This window comes from Lontra canadensis, unplaced genomic scaffold (assembly GCF_010015895.1).
Source record: "Lontra canadensis isolate GAN:19392208 unplaced genomic scaffold, GSC_riverotter_1.0 scaffold130, whole genome shotgun sequence".
NCBI classification, from domain to species: Eukaryota; Metazoa; Chordata; class Mammalia; order Carnivora; family Mustelidae; genus Lontra; species Lontra canadensis.
In genome coordinates, this window is record NW_022631124.1 from 3,477,025 (window position 1) to 3,494,321 (window position 17,297).

General features: G+C 46.5%; 1 protein-coding gene across 1 annotated transcript in view; it reads right to left on the minus strand.

Annotated features, from left to right (window-relative positions):
* Positions 1-3,944, minus strand: part of EDAR (ectodysplasin A receptor) — an 89,833-nt gene extending 85,889 nt beyond the window's left edge. The window contains exon 1 of the mRNA XM_032842411.1: positions 3,880-3,944. The gene's annotated coding sequence lies outside the window, so the exon portion shown is untranslated. The remainder of the gene's footprint in view (positions 1-3,879) is intronic.
* Between the last annotated feature and the right edge of the window lie 13,353 nt (positions 3,945-17,297).

The following is a 17,297-nucleotide window of genomic DNA, read 5'->3' on the forward strand; positions in this document are numbered from 1 at the left end:
CTGCTACTATGAGTAATGACAACACGACTGTGGCTGTTCTGGCTCTGTCTGCTGATTCTGTCGGGACTCACACACCAGGGCACCTCCGACCACGTGCAGAGCACAGTCTGATTTCCCATCTTAGGAAGTAACTGGCTTGGTGGGTGGCACAGCTGTGGCTATCAATACAAGGGCCTTTCCCTATGTAAGGCTCATTACCACCCATCTGCTTTGCACAGTGATCTGATTTGTCAGAATGGAAAACAAAGGCCTCCTGGTTATGTGGGAAACTGTGCATACAGACTCCTGGGCCTTTCTGGCGGAGGCCTGGGCAGAGGAGACAGGTCCTCCAGCCTTGCCAGCTCATGTCTGTTCCACCTTGTAGCCAAACAGTGTGTTTGACACCCGGGGCACCTACCCTTTTAGAAATAACACGCATTTCTGTACCCAGAGAGGGTAGCTCTGCCTACTGGTAATGGTTTGCTTGTTGACTTGGGGTACACTTTGATGTTAGGCACCCCCTTGCTCCCCATTGTGTGATTGGAGCAACTGGTGGCCTTTCTTGGAAGGATCTTATTCATTCATTCATGGACATACAGCTGACCCTTGAACAATGTGGGGGTTAGGAGAGCCAACCCTTGAGCCATCAAAATTCCACAGAGAACTTTCAACTCACCAAAAATTAACTACTAATAGTTGACCAGAAGCTTTACCAGTAACATAAACAGTTGATTAATGCACATTTTTTATGTTATATCTATTACACGTCATAGTCTTACAGTAAAGTAAGCTAGAGAAAAGAAAATGTTATTAAGAAAACCCTAAGGAAGAAAAAACATACTGACTGTATAAATACTATATTGTATTTATAAAAAAGAAAAATCTGCATATAAGTGGGCCTGCACAATTCAAACCTGCATTGTTCAAAGGTCAACTGCACTTTTGCTGAGTGCCCACTATGTCCTATGGGAGGACTGAAGACACCTTGGGTTGTAGGATCCCTTATTTACCAGCAAATGAGTGGCCCACCCGATGCTAAGACCCAGGGCAAAGTTTTTTCCTTGGCTTTAATTGTGCAGGTTACCCACGTTGGGCACTTCTCTGTGATGACCTCAGGACAGACAACAGTGAAAAACTAGAGTCCAGTCTCATTTATACTAACAGAGGCCAAGAAATCATTGGGATGCCTGAACCCTAAAAGCCATTTGCAATTTCTCTTAGTTCCTGGACGGAGTCACCTTATTTGACTCTGTTTGCACTATCTACAAAGAGCAACTTGGTATTTCCCACAGCAGGATCTCCTCTACTACTGAGTCTTCACAGGGACAGCCCACAAGAATGGAGCCTAGACTGCTTCCTCCTTGGTCCTGCTTCTGATAATGATGGGAGGCCAGCCAACAGTGTGGTGTGAGGGCTGAGCTCCAAAAAGGGCAGAAGTTTGCTCTTGCTACCCTCAGTTTTATCAGGTGGTTGTCCCAGAACCTTCGCCACATGTCCTTACAGAAGCAAGTATGTCCACCACAGACTCAGGGGACAGAGGTTCTAGTCCCGCCCCTCCAAATTACAAGTTACACAACATGATGCCCTGGACTAGTGTTGGCATCACAGTCATTATTGGCCATATAGGGTTGGGCAGGCTACTTAACTTTTCTAAGTCTCCATTTCCTTGTTTGGAAAATAGGGGAGAAATGCATGGAAACACTTTTGCAAATGGTCTAGAAATGTAGGGCAGAAGTGAAGCGATGGGACGTTAGCATATCGTCCCTTCTTCACTCTTTTGGCAAATAATAATTGGAGATTGCATCAAAGTCCTTCCCTGGTACGTGACTTCAGGATGGATTGCGTGACCCGCTGGGATGGGCGGCCCTCTCTGAGACAGGCCTGGGGCCTCAGTTTCCTAATTGACCTAATGTGCTAAGTGAGCTTAATGTAAGTTAATTAATGATACTATTGGGGGGGTGGAATCACCTAGGCAGAGCCTCACACAGCATCAAAGAGGAGAGTAGGCAGGTGTCCTCTGGGATAATTGGGCAAACCGGGCCCCGGAGGAAAGTTGCTGGGAGGCGTGCAGGCAGCATGTTGAGCAGGCCTGGGGAAGGAAGGCAATGGGAGAGGCTGAGCCACGGAAGCACCAGGCTGGCTTCCCACATGCCATCCTGTTTATAGCTCCTGTGTTTGAATTTCAGATCTGCTTGAGTCTTTGCAGCTGGGCTCCTGGGCAGTTCCTCGAGAATGAACTTCATTTTTTTAGAGACCACAAAACTCACTCAGCCAGACACAGAGAGGAGACTCGAGTGACCTGGCTTCCATCTGTGGTCTTCTGGGACCTAAGGAGCTTCGATGAGAGAATGTTCCCCAGTGAAAAGAGTCAATCTGGTTTGTAATGTGTGAAATAGGAGGTAAGGCCAGGTCTGTCTTCACTTCCCCGAACCAACATGGGGCTGCTGCCTGTGGCAGGTGCTCTGCTGGGTACGGGGACATGCTGATGCTTAAGACAGACACTTCTGAGCTTTGCAAGTATGTATCTTCAACAAAATGAAAATCGTGTTTACTTTTAGAAATCAAGTAGTGGCCAGAGAGTGAAAACCAAACATTTCAGGGAAATTTTATTTACTTTTTCCTCCCAAAAACATGTGCTTCCAGGATTACTCTTCCACTGTGCCATCACAAATTAATATTCCCTTGTATAGCCTGGCTCATGGAAGGATGGGGAGAAAGCTGACCCAGCCCAGAGCAGGGCCCCCAGTCTTCTCCTCCACTGGGGAAGTGGACACATGGGCAATCACCAGGACAAATGGGAACATCCCAACTTGGATGAGTAACTCTCTTTTTGGTGGGCTTTGTCAAAAAGTAACTTTAAATGGCTTTACCTTTGAAATGTCAGAGCATCAAGTCAGGCAAGGAATAGTCTCTATGTTAGCTATTTGAATTGATTCCTTTCTCCTTAGTCCATTATGGCTTTTGACCCTGTTAATATTTTGAATTAGCTGCTGTTTCATTCTTAGGGAGTGTCTCAGACATGCAGCCTCAGAACAGAGTAGTGGCTAGCTAGACAGCAGAGAAGGCGGGTCAGCCTCTGCTCTCTGTCCTTTCCGCCAGCCTTCTTGTACCCTGCGTCCCACCAACTCTGCAATGCCCCTGCTGATGGGCTTCTGCTCTGCTATCCCATCACTTATTGTTTTAACTGTCCCTCTTGGACTGCCATCAGCCACCCTCCCACTCAGCGATCCCCTTCTGCTCTGCCCTAACCCCTCCCGCCCCCGCAGCTCAGGAGCGGTTGCTACGGGGAATCAGAGCAGGCTCCTGTGCAGGACCCAGACTACTCCGTGATGTGTCAGAGCACCCAGGAGAGCCTCTTGACTGGAAATAAATGCCTCAGTCATCAGAAATACATACATCCCCCACTGTGCACCCCAGAGACATCTGACACACGGGGTCTCAGACTTGATTCAAAATTGCACCGGGAAGTTCTGCTAGTGCACCGCAGGTAACTCAGGGGAGACGCAGGTATGCAGCTAAATTCCAGCAACTGCCTGTGGTCCCGTGAGCCAGGCTCAGGGGCAAACCTCGGAAACATACTGCTCACGCTCTCCAGAGACCCCTGTGGATTTGGTAGCCAAAATCTTAAAGCCAGCTAAACACGCAGAGAATTCGGCTCACTAACCAAATGTGCAACCAGGAGCAAAGCGGGGTTTCTAATGTTTTCCTGAAAACAAAGGAACAATCTCAAGTCTTAGAACTGGTAGTGCAGATGCACTGTAATTGGTAAAGCTTGTTCAAACGCAACCCAAAAATGACGTGCATTTCAAAAATGCACTCAGGCAGTTTCTCAGCCCATGACACCTCTGTCTCCAACAGCTAAAGAGTTTAGGAAACCCAAAGAGAAGGACCGAGACTTACCTGGACCTGCTGGCGGGTCAGTTTCTAATCCCAACAGAAGACGGTCTGGGGAGAAAGGCAGGCAGGGCCCTGTGCAGGGCCGACAGGTTTCCCAGGTGGCCGTCAGGCAGCGCTCTGAGCGGCAGGTGGCCAAGCGTCTCGGGAGGACTGCAGAGCTGCCTGAGGCGAGGCACTGCTCTTTGGCCGGCCCCACTTTCCTTCTACTCCAAAGGGCTGTCCGCGAACTCTTCCTTGACTGCTCCGACCCGTCTGCGAGTGTGCGAACTGGGTCCCTGAAGAGGGGCTTTCCCTCACTGCGGACTCACCTGCACCATCTAGAGGCCTCTCCCAGCACTGAGATGTCGGCGCCGCGCTGCGCAGGTTAACCCCCTCTGCAGCCCGCCCTGACACACACACCTGGCTTTTGACTTCCTGCCCTGAGAAACACCAGCTGGAATCTGTAAAATCATCAATTTCTCTTTTTTAGAGAAGGAAACTTGCTTCTATCAGAACAACCAAGGCCTTTGGCAACTGGAGTGCCAAAAAACTAAATTAGCATTAAAAGTCCATTAATCAAGACTTGTTCACCCAAGGACCCCCTACTGAGTTGGCCACAGGCATGGATACTCCTGCATCATTCCGAGACATGTTCACATGTCTGTGCACATTCCTGTCCTCCTCTCCTTCTCCCCCCCAAACCTACAGCAGGCTTTGAGTCCCCAGATCTGTTTTCTCTCCTCTCTCCTGACACCCCACCACCATATACCCCACAAAGCCCCAGTCACATATACCCCACAAAGCCCCAGATGGTCACATATAACCCATTAAACCCCAGGCAGCCATATATATGCCATTAAACTCCAGATAGCCACGTATACCCCCATTAAACTCCAAATAGCCAAATATATGCAATTAAATTCCAGATAGTCACCTATACCCCATTGAATTCCAGATACCCATGTATACTCCATTAAATTCCAAATAGCCATATCTACCCCATTAAATGCCAGACAGCCATATATATCCCATGTAACTCCACGTATCTCTTACATATAAATATAAAAGAAGACTTCAGTTTCCTCCATATTGACCTCAGTCTGTACTTTCTAATTGATTAACTTCTTCTTTCTAGCTTATCTCTTAACTCAGGCAAAAGACCCTGTGGGTAAAGCCCCCTCTATGGGAACTGAAACTATCCCCTCAAGTGGTAAAGACTTCCCTGAGCCAGGAAGACCCTATGACCAACCCCATGACAATGACCAAGCTGACCTTTATTTCCCACCTACATGTACCACCAGACTTTGTTCCATGTTTTCCTTATGTAAACCTGGATGTGTTTTTAGCACTTTGGAGATGGTCTTGAGATATTAGTCTACTGTCCTCCCAGTGTTGGCCTCACTGAAATAAATTCCTTCTTATTTCGCCACTACTCCTCTCTCTGCCTTTGGCTTTTGTCAGCGGTGAGTGGCCGAGCCTGGTTTGTTTGTGACCCCCACACCAAGGGCTCTTCCATCCCTCCACCCTAGTTACAGCTGACAATCAGGAAGATATCTGAAACACAAACATTTTGAAAGGACATTGCACCCCCAAGCCCACCAACACACAGAGGAACAGAGCAACAACTTGGGGCTGAATTTCTATGTTGTCCCTTTCCATCTTGTCCTCTCTGTCCTGAATACATGCAAGTTAATTCACACATGAGAAAATAAAGAGCCCAGGGGAGACACAGAGACAGAAATGTCTGGGACTGGGGCAGGGAGGTGGGGCAGAATGGTATTTACCCAATTTACTTGAGCAATGTCAATGGTTAATCCACATAACGTAGGTTCCCAAATAAGAATTTTAACCTGAACTTTCAGGTTCAGTCTTTTATATGCCCACATGGAGCTCAAGCTGAGGGTCTGTGATAAATTGAAAACACTAAAAATTATTAAGTTAAGAACCTACAAAATGAAAAGGAAGTAAGTATTCTGGGCTAATCTTTTCTATTGTGTATAATTTTGACTTTTTAGCACATTCATTTTGATAAGTGTGTTTGAGGCTAAAGATTATCTTAGATGCAACATTTTTTGGTGACTTTAAATTTACTAAAAAGAGAGGACACTGATATTTCCAAAAGACAAGAACAAAGGAGGAAGAATCAGAATAGGTGCTGAATATGAATGACATAGCAGAAGCCCCCCAGAGTTTTTTTTTCTCTTTTGAAAAATCCCAAACATTATGCTATTTAGAAGGGTTGTAGATGGTCGCGCTTGCAATGCTCACGGCCATCATAGCCAAATGAAAAGGAGTATTCAAATTAATTCAGCTGATTAAGAATGGAACAAGAGAGATTATTGCTTATCTCCATCACTTAAGGCCCCAGAGCTTTGAAGATATGTGATTTTCTGTTTTGTACATTTTCTAGAAGACTGAGGCAGAAATAGCAAAAGCTTATCAATAGCATTTCTTTAAATAAAAACATGAATCAAGAGTGCAGACCACGGCTGGGTGACTGGGGTCTCTTGGGGCTGTGGAGAATGGAGTGTAATTTAGAACGCATGCTTGATATACATAGCAGGACCCTGCCCAGCCTGCTGTGTCCCTTCCCCGAGCGATCGAGCACAGATGCAGCTGGGAGCCCAGAGCACCCCTGAGGCTCGCTGCCTGGGGCAGGTGTCAGCTCCCAGCACCGCAGAACCTTGGCTTTACAAATGCTCGCAGAGATTCAGTAGGACTCTCCAGCCTGTAGAAAACTTTCATGCATTGGTGGGAACAATCTAGCAGATCAGATCATTAACCAGTGAGCAACACTGAGCTGTATTCTGGTCATCCCTGGGTCATGACTGTTGGGTGAGCTGGAGAGAAGGTTCCTGATGTCCGCTCCTGCTATCAGAATAGCATTCTTGTGCGTTGGGCACCATTTACTCATTCAGCAAGTGCATGGTTCACCTCTCGGAGCCAGGATACTACGAGAGAGACAAACTCTGGCCTCAAGAAAGCGCCACAGAGGCAGAGAATCACCAAGTTCTGAAATAACCATAATATATTGTTCCTGGAGGTGATAAGTGGGCGAGGGGCTGCCGGATGCTTGGCCACTGTGGGCTGCAGTGTGACTGTCTGCTAGTGACAGTTTCCTGCCATCTGATTACTGTCTGGGAAAGCGATCCCCCAGATAGGGATGCTGCTTTTCGGCAGTGCACCCCAAACCCTGAACTGCCTTGACCTACGACAAGTGGCCGCAGCAAGTAAACTTCTGGTTACCTACAAAGTTTCCCTTGGAGTGTCTTCCGGGCAATTATTTTCCTCAACTCACAGGAAGCATATGAGGGTTTCGTGAAATTTTGTATGCCCATACGGGGTGCTCAGTAACACTCACAGAGGTTTTCAGAAGAAGATGACCATAGCTCTGTCTGTGGCATGGAATTTGCAGCTTCGAATCTGTCTTAGAACTAGAGTGGAATTGAAATTCTTTTCCTGGGGAACCTGCCCTTGTGATGATGAGGACGCCAGAGTCCTCATGCCTGCCCTGGCCCAATGCCTCCCCTTTCTCTAGAAAATGCAAGACCCCGGCTCTGCTAGCTGTCAGTGCTTCAATTCTGCCATCCCGAGAGCGCGGGCTAGCTAGTTTTCAAAGCTCCTTGCTGCCCATGTTTATTACAGCTCCACAAGCAGAAGAAGCAGGAATATAAATACTGGTGATTTAAACCCTTACAATGTTTTCCCCAAAGTACAAACCCCGTGGAGGGCCTTGGTTTGCAAACAGGTGTTCAAAATGCGAGAATGGAGTTCAGTGCTATAAATGGAGGTCAGTGGCAAGCCAGCAGTTGAGGTGGTGAGAGAGCATGTGTGAGGGTGAGGCTTTGGCTGATAAAAGGGTCAGGACTGGTTGTTCTGAGAGGAAGGAGGGAGTCTTGCCGAGTAAGGGAGGAAAGTTGTTTTGGGTGGAAAGAAGAGCTTGTGCAAAAGCCCTGGGAAAGAGCCAAGCATACCGAGGTACCCAAGAGAGGAGCCATGTGGACAAAAGCAGTGAGGGAGCTGGTCTGAGTAGGCTGAGATGGACTTGGGAAGGGCCGTAGAGACCACAGCCCAGTAAAGGGGTTTGGATTTTATTCCAAGTATATCATGATTTGAAGATAATGCAATTATATTTCAGAATACACCTCTATCCCTAGCGTCAAAAACAAAAGCACAGCTCTAAATGGAGTCACTTATGCTAAGCCTTGTCACCCAGTTGAGGGTCCAGTCAATACCCAACCTAACTGCAGTTTCAACCTCCACCAGACAAACAGTCTTATCTGGTCAGACAGGAATTTTCTGGTCAGCACCAACTAGATGCTCTGTCACATGGGCTTTCTCCATCCCCCAGAGAAAGATGAAGTCACCTGCATGATAAGGGAAAATGACCTTCTCGGGAACAGTCCTTTCTTTTCTTTTCTTGATACCATCTTGCCCCACCCTCCTTCCTATAAAAACCTCCCATTTGGGGCACCTCCTGGGGTTATCTCTCTACCTGCTAGATGGGATGCTACCCTTCATGAATTGCTTAATAAAGCCAATTTGATCTGAGAATTTACTCCACTGAGTTTTGTCACTGTTGTTTTAACATCAGCAAATGAAGGAAGGAGAGAGACGAAGTCTGGGGACCCTGGGGTGGGCACATGCACATGCTGGGCCCTGGGTCTTCTGCACACCAGTCCCCGGGGAATACAGGGCTGAGTGAGTGGTTAGCAAAAGCCTGGGTGATCTGTCTTCTCCCAGCGCAAAATAAGAGGGGACAACTCCAAGTCAGAGGCAATGTAAACAAGCAGGACTTCCCACTGATTTTCTCTCTTGGAAGAATGAGATTCTGCATTGAGTTATTTAACTAACTTTGCCATACTCAACCCCCCACTGCTAATTAAAGAAATAAAAGTCTGGCTTTCCTTTACCCTGGACACTGTTTAAGAAAAAGGTCACCTGGATTTGGAACTCTCAGCTGTCAGTAATGAGTCTGGTCACACGGAGAGAGTACTATCATGAACCCTCTGCTGAGCCCTTGGCCTTCCCTGTTCCTGCTACTGGGTCCCCACCCCCTCTACCCCAATCCCCCTCCTTCACTCTGCCCCACCCTGGTTACATAAGCAGTGAAAGTATAATTGAAATTGATCCTCACCAAGAATGACTTTGGGAACTTGAATAGTGCAAAGGTTCAAAATACTAAATCTTTTTTATGACCCTTGATATTGTCATTTAGCTCAACAGTACAGATCAGTATATTTTTCTAATAAAAGAAAACCACAAGAATATTATAAAACCTATTTGCACCGTACCAGCCAGAAAAATCAAAGGGGGTTGGGACTGAATTTGGAAATATGGAATATTGATGTCTTCATTTAAAAATCAACACATTCATTCTTCCAATAGAAGAGTTCATATTTCTAACATAATTCATGGCTCTGGGGTTAGTGAGTGGTTCATGAGCTTATCATTCTAATACCAGTGAATGCTCACAGTAGGGGAAATAAGAGTCCATAATATAAATGCACAAAATTATCTGTTCATTGGGTTATATTTAATACAATTTATTAATGAAACTTCATTACATTTATAGGCAGAAGAATAATTACTTTATGAGTGCCAATGTGTTCCTGGGAGACATGTGATTCTACAGAGTACTTAGTATGTCTGTACTTGTCACCTACCACTGACAGGAGATCACTGCCCTCAAAAGCTGTGGTTATTGAGAGAAAAGCAGAATGGGGACAAAAATGTTTTTCAATGGGAATTCAACCTGGCTGGCAGGTCTGTCCCTGCCACCTGCTCCCCTTTCCCATCTCACTCGTACCTTTCTGGTTCTGCTCAGGGCAACATGGCTGGCTCAGTGGCTGCAGTCCCCAACTCCCCATGTGGCAGGTGTGCCCCCTGCTTCAAGACCACCCACGGAACCATTGCAGAGGTGTGAGACTTCCAAAAAGCCTGAGTAAGGGGATTTCTCCTCTTGGAAGAGAGCAGTTGTGCCGCCTTCCACTTCACTCTTGGCTGTCACTCAGTGAATGTGACAACTGGTATAAGAGGGCAGAGCAAGAGCACAGGAGGAGCTCTGGCCCCTGGGTGGAGTGGTCATGTCAGCCTTGAATTACCTACCTCACTGATGGAAGGAGTAGTCCTTGTGTCTTTTAGCCATTGTGCTCAGGCCTTTGTCACTAAAAGCCTAAATAATGTGCACGGTGTCCCTCTCTCCTTATGATAAATCAGGATATGCAAGTCATTTTTTTCTAGATAACCAAGGTCTAAGAAAGTCTATTCTATGACGATCTTCGCTTTCATACAGAGAAAGTCATTCTTGGTGAAGATCAATTTCAATTACACGTTCACTGCTTATGTAACCAGGTTGTACTGGGTATCACTCAGAGTGCAAAATGACTCTCCAAGGAACTGAATGCTGGTTAACTGAAAAGGTTCTGAAGAATGAGAGCCCCCTGCTGCCTGACTGTGGTTCTCTGGGGGCCAGAAACTCTAGCCCAGGGAGTAGCCAGAGCTGCCCAGCTGCAGCTTCTGACCCAGTCTGAACCCCAGCAGGGTGTGGACAAGGGCTGGTCCCACTCTAAGCCACGCACTTTAGGTATCTTTACACCCTAGATGCAGAGGTATGGGTGTAAGTTCAACATGGTTTCTTACAATCCCAATGGGACTAGACAACAAGCCTCTCTTTGGCCCACTCCTTCAAGGTGCTCAACAATTTCCAACCATGCTCACTGGGCAGCTTGAAGTATAAGAAAGATTCTGGATGGGTGGGCAACTTTTAGGATACTGTCCTTGTTAACTGAGTACGCGGGCTCTCCAAAGTGGAAATAGACACCGCAGACGTGATCGAGGTAATTCACTGGGTGGGGCCAGAACATTAGAACTTCCACTTACACTGATAGCCAGTGTCTGAAATACAAGAAACAGTGTATTACTCATATCAAATCTAGGGATGTGTTTCTCCTATGATTTCTTTTACATGGTAAAAACAGGGTTAATCAGACCACATGAGAAGGCTGCCAAAATGTTTTCATGTTTTTAAAAAGAGTTTCTGAAGCATGAGTTAACTTTCAGTGTTGTTAACCATCTTCATTTGCTCTCTAAGCATGGGCCTTAGTCATCTTCCCTTCCAGGAACAGTCCGTGGAGGCCAGGTGATGTTGACGGAAATCTTGGTGGCAAAATGCAGTGACAACTTACTTCTTGCTCACATCCCATTCTGATGGGGGTCAGGTGGCTCTTCTGGATGGTTCTCCTGTAAGAAGTGATTCAGAAATCCAAGCTCCTTCCATCTTGTGGCCCCACCATCCTGGAGTCCTGTACCCCAGGACAGACAGGGGAGGGTAAGTGTGGATGAGCACACTTTGGGGTGAGGCCTGGCAGTGGAGCATATCATTTCAAAAGGCTAAAACCCCACCACATGTGCCCAGTCTGACCACAACTGAGGGAAATGCAGTGTCCTTATGTGTCCAGGGAGAGAAAATGGGATCTGTGCATGCATAACATTTCTCTGTTGCAAGACAGCTTCTCACACTGTCTCACCAAAATGCATCCAACTTCTGTCTGTTCCTCCAGATCCATTTCTAAATAGTTGGCATGAAAAATAGGTGGCCTAATATGAAAATAAAGGATTATGGTTGCTGATGGTTTAGAAAGAACCAGAGGACAGATTGCATGTTCATCAAGGTTGTTTGTCTAACACCGATGTAAAGAGGCTGGGCGGCTGGCTGGAGGCTCTGGCCCTGGAGTCTGAAGATCTTGTTTTTGAGAGCCTGCTCTCCCTCACTGTCCACCCACCCTCAGCAGGTCTCAGAGCACACACCTGAGAACGGTGGTTGCCTCTCACGAGGTTATACGGAATTTCACAATGAAGGGGTTGTATGTGAACTTTGCTAGAACTTGGTGCTCTCCCTACATTCTGAAACTGTTCTTGCCTATGTCACCAGGGACCTCCTAACTGCCAAAGCCAACAGAAGCCTTTTAGTCTTTATTCTCCCGGAGCTTCTTACCCCATTACAACCGAGACCATCGGTCCCTTCTTTCCATGTGAAACCCAACTCCTTTGCATTCTGCAACCCTTGGGGTTCCTATATCTGTCTCTGATGAGTGATTCTTGGTCTTTTGTGGACAGTTCATCCTCCCCAACCCAACCCTGCTCCTCTACCTCATTCCCTAGCTCAGCTGGGACCAACACTAAGTCTCCTAAGGGGAGGCTGTCTTCTTTCTTAGACCCCAAATCTTGCCAGTTCCACCTCCTGGATATGTTTCACATCTACTCCCTCTATCCCATTCCAACTGTTTTTGCCCTAGTTCAGGTTCTCATGATGTCCTCTTAGGATTATAACATCCTTCTGTTTTTCCTGTCTCTGACTCGAGACAGGACTCTGACTCCTGTCTCTGACTTCCCAATTCAGCCTCCATCTGACTCAAGAACTCAAATCCTGAGCCCCAGGCTACAGTCCTTCATAAAGGAATGGGGAAGGCATCCACTCATTAACTTCTGCCAACTGTTGCAGAAATGTAGGTACACAGAGTTCCACAAGAAGCTCAAAAAAAAAAAAAAAAAAAAGAACACAAAAGGAACAGACTCATAATTGTTGGCTGCCAGAGCCGGGAGGTTGGGGGAAGCTTAGGAGGGGGGCGAGATAAGTGACTGGAATTAAGAGCTACAAACTTCTTATAATATTATAACATAAATAGGTCACAAGGATGAATATATAACACAGTCAATAATATTGTAATAACTTCGTAAGGTGACGTATGATAACGAGACTTATGGGGATCATTTTGTAATATATAAAAATATCAAATCAGTATGATGTACACCTGAAAAATATGATATTGAATATATCAATTAAAAAAAGAAACTAAAAAAATCTGGACTTTAAAAAAACATGAAATCTTCTCATTTTTAAATACTGGCTACTAATCTGTGTGGCCCAAACAAACATACACAGAAATCTCTGAACTAGATTAGGTCCCTGGGCTGCCAGGTGGTGGCTCTCCGAACTGAAAGCTGAGGGCTGAACCTGTACCCTCTGTTACCAGACCTTGGTTCCACATTAGTCTCATGGGTCCCCAAGCCTGCTATGAACCTCAGACTCTCCTAGCATCCAAAGGCTTACAGTCTCAGGCCATTCTGTTTTTCTGAAATGATTTTTGCAACTAAGTGCACCCATTTCATGTTCTTACTGTTCAGATGACCAAAGAATTTAAAATTTTTATTAGCATAAAAATGGAATTGTCCGGAGAGGCCTTCATGCTCGACAGAGTTGTCCTTTTCCCAGCACAGAGTCTAAATTACTTACCCTCTGTAAACCTTGGTTTCCTCATCTGTAATTAGTGATAATAATAGTGTCTACTCCATAGGGTTTTTGTGAGTGCTCTAATATATGCACAGACGCAGCCTGGAACTTGGCATAGCTGTCAAGTGACATTATCTCCTATTCCCATTAATTAGAATTTAGCCATCTTTTCAAACTACCCAATTCATTCTGTAAAATTACCTTTGGCTATAACTAAGGTGACTTATGGATTCAGCCGCTCCCTGCAGTTCAGGACGAAAGGAACCAAGACAGCTTTCCACATTGTTCACTGAGCAGGGAGACCCTGTTCTTGATCAAATATTAAATACTTGCTTCATTTTGAGATGAGGCCACTAACCGTGACTTTTTAATCTTTTAGTACAGAGGCTTGCCAGTCTTTGATATGGCGGTGACATCCGGAGATTCTTGATAGGGCTGGTGGCAAAAAGCACAAACTGTGAAGTGTGCACTATTCCATTCTTCCGTTTCGTGAAAGCTTGTGAAATCTCTGTGGTTAAAGGTTTTAGGCCTTCTAGAAGGTACATACTGAATAATTAAAAAAAAGTTCCCATTTTACTTTTACACAAATATGGTAGAGATCATGGAGAGAAATGAAGACACTTTGGATGTGTGACCGTCCATCAGTGGCAGATGTCACAGGCTTGTTTGAGTTTGGGGCTATAAGAGATGCAGGTTTCATCAATGTTTCTAACCTGCCCAGTCTCAGTCTCATCCTATGCTCTTGCATCTGGGCTGCTGCCTTACGCATGTCCTAGTTAAGTAACTGCCTGCACCCAAAGGCAACCTATAGGTTCTAGACAAACCGATGTGCTTCCTGTACCCAAACCGGGAACAGGAACAACTTCTGGGAGCATGAAGATATCAGGCAGAAGTTTAGCAAAGCAGTGGCAGGGCCAGAACATCTGTCCTGCAAAAAATTCTGACCTATCTGGGATTGTCAGGGTCAGGGCAGAAAATAGTGTGTGAGACAAGAAGGTGAGCAAGCAAACCACACACACTTGATGTAGAAAGCTCACAAACCAAAGGAGGGATGCAAATAGAGTCCTATGAAGGCACAAGGCAGAACAGGTTTCTCCCACTTGGGAACTGGTGACGGTTTCATGGAGAAGGAGGCATGCTCTAAATACAGGGTCTGACACTTGGGCTTTTTGGTGGAATAAATAAAAATCCTTCATTCTGGTCATACTAACACACTCACAGTTTGCAGAAACTGGTGTCATGCTGTGCCCCAATACTGTCTCTTCTGCTCTGAATGCCCTCACCCATTTTCACCCATGAAGCCCATCCTCCAAGATGTCCCTTTATTGAAGGCTTTCCAGATGCCAGGAAATGTATTCACTTGCCTGTCTTCCTCACCAGCTGTTGGCTCCGTCGGGGCAAAGAACAAGTCTTTTTGAACTTAGCATAGAACCAGGCACATGGTAGCAATTTTTCAATAAACTGCCAGAAGTATGAATGAGTGTGGTCATCTCCTTTAATGCTCTCATTTTGAGCGAGAGTAGACTCAAGCAGCTCTATTCCGCATGTGGGAACAAAATTGTGCATGCAAGGGATATTGGAAGATAGCTTTCCGGGCATGGTCACAGCAGAGGAAAAAGAAACACCGGCAGAGCTGTTTAGTTGGCTCTTGGTTTGCCTGAACTGGAATGGTCATTCCTTACTGCCTCACAGAGCCATGAGGTCTCCCAGGTCTCTGAGTGGCAGACATTCTAGTCTTGGTTGGTTGACATCAAAGACAGCTGGCAGTCATGAGGGAAATGAGACGGCTGACAAAAAACAAACAGGAGATAAGTTTTCCTTATCTTGCTTATTCTGAAAAGAATAAGCACATTTTTGTAAAGAAATGGAAAAATCACTTTGGTAGAAAGGCTGCAAGCCCAGGAGACTTGGTCTTTTATGGGAACAGCCTGAGGGGATCTCTTTGTAAACCAAGTTCCCCAAGTTGTGGGAATGACATTGAAACTCCCATAGACCTCTGTCACCTGCCCTGAGTCTCAGGATGGGACCTGAGCTCAAAGATGCTGTTACTTCTTTCCCATAGTTCAGAGGTTCTCAGAAGAGTGGTCCCAGAGCATGAGCATCACCACGTGTTAGAAACACACATTGTCAAGTTCTCCTCTACCTCTGGAAACAGAGACTCTGAGGTGAGCCCAGTAAGTTGAGTTTTAATGAATGTTCCACATGACTTCCATGCTTTCTCAGGTTTGGGAAGCACTTTCATAGCCCAACCCTCTCTGGAATTGGCTCTGGGGTCTAGGGGTGGCTTCCATCCCTGGGGAAGGCACAGTGGGGAGTGAGGAGATGGTGAATGAAGGGTTCTTCCTGGGCCTCTTTTCTCTCTCCAGTCTCTCCCTTGGGTTAATCCACAACCTGTTTCCAGCTCTGAACTCCTCAGGGAGAACCTCTCATCTCCAATTTCTTTCCTTACTTCTTTCTTGAGTGTTTTTCTCCCTACTAGTCATTTCAATCTGCAGAGTCTACTACAACTTCAAATCTGGAACATCTGAAAACTCACCATTTTCTCCCAGTTTAAGTAATCTCACTTCATTTGGCCATTATTCCCTCCCTCCCTCTCACAATTATTTACCAAGGGCCTCCTGTGGCCAAGCCTTGTGCTGGAAAAGCCTCTGGTTTACAAGCAATCATGGATTCTCACCTTCTTCCACAGACCCCCCTGTGATAGGTTTAATGTAATTTCTTGCTCCTTGTTTTCCCAGCTTCAACTCCTCTCAAGACCCTCTTATTCCCAATCCAATTCAGGAAATATTTATTAGGTACTTAGAACCTGAAATGCACTGTGCCAGCCCCCACTGGGACAAAAAGCAGAATCAACACTTGCCCTTGAATAATTGATTTTCTGAATCATTAGAGGATTAATAATCAATTCCTTCTCCTCCAGGTCTTCTTCTCAGTAATCCAGTTTGTATACTATTATTAGACTAATCTCCCCAAACTGATCATTTCAAGCCCCTACTCATAAGTTTTTCACGATGTGTTTCCTATGTTGTCCCGAGGACCAGGTCCAAATTCCTTAGCTTTCCATGCAGACCACCTACAGCCTGGACCTCTAGGAGTCAGTTTTCCAGTCCTCCGCAAACTGTCCCTCCAAACTCTCATGGGCATTGCCACGACTGTTCTTTGATTGCCCCATCCTCCTGCTTGGTATACCCTATTTCCCCACCCGGCCTGCAGAAGCACCTTCTATTTCATCACATCTCTGAAACTTCTTGGACAGTCACAGCCTGAAATGCTTCCTTTCCCCTATTTTGGCCCTGAACACATACTGACCTGTGGCATAAATTACCATTTTACATGTACTTATGTCCCTGAAATTAAACCACAGGGTTCACGAGCAGCTCTTACACCAGCGTTCGTTGCACCCCCCCAGAACCCAGGTTCCAGCCCGAGCACGGGGTCACCCGCTGCGTGCCTCTGCTTACTCCACGCTCTCTCGCAGCCAGTATCACGGTTTTCCACCGAAGGCAGCTGCACTGACCCCAAGTGTCAGCAGCTGACGCTTTCTCGTCACCACCCAACAGATGGGCACCCTGTTCCTCTTGGTCATGCTAGACGCAGGCTCATTCCGACGACATGCCCCCTCCAGTGGCTTCAGAGCAGTGGGCTGCCCACGCCATCTAGCTCAGCGCGGAAGAGAACCGGCAGAGGTCACGTGAGCAGGTCCTGGGCGGATCCCACCAACGGCCTGAGTGTCCGCCTTGCTTCCACCAACACCACTGGCCAGCGCCAGTCACGTGGTCCCACTGAAGGCCCACGTGCTGGAGGTGCAGCTAGGCACAAGTGGGCCATGTTGGGAGTGTGGCCCGCCGTGGTGAACTCGGAAGTGTTTTCTTTCTTTACATTAAAAGGCCAAGCAAACACAAGGTAATTTTGCTGATTAAAATGCATGCATGAGTGTCTTTGCAGCCGAGGGATGACCTCAGTTGGGGGCGGGTCTTGCTTTTGTCCTTGCTGGCTGTTCTCAGGGCAAAGTCCGGAGGACAAAGCTTGGTGGCGGTGGGTCACAAGCAAAAGTAGAAGCTCGTGGGCCGACCTCCACTCCACTGGCTGGAGCGGTGTGTCCCACTTCTCTGCAAAACTAACCGGGTCAAGCAGGGCGTTGACCTCCGCT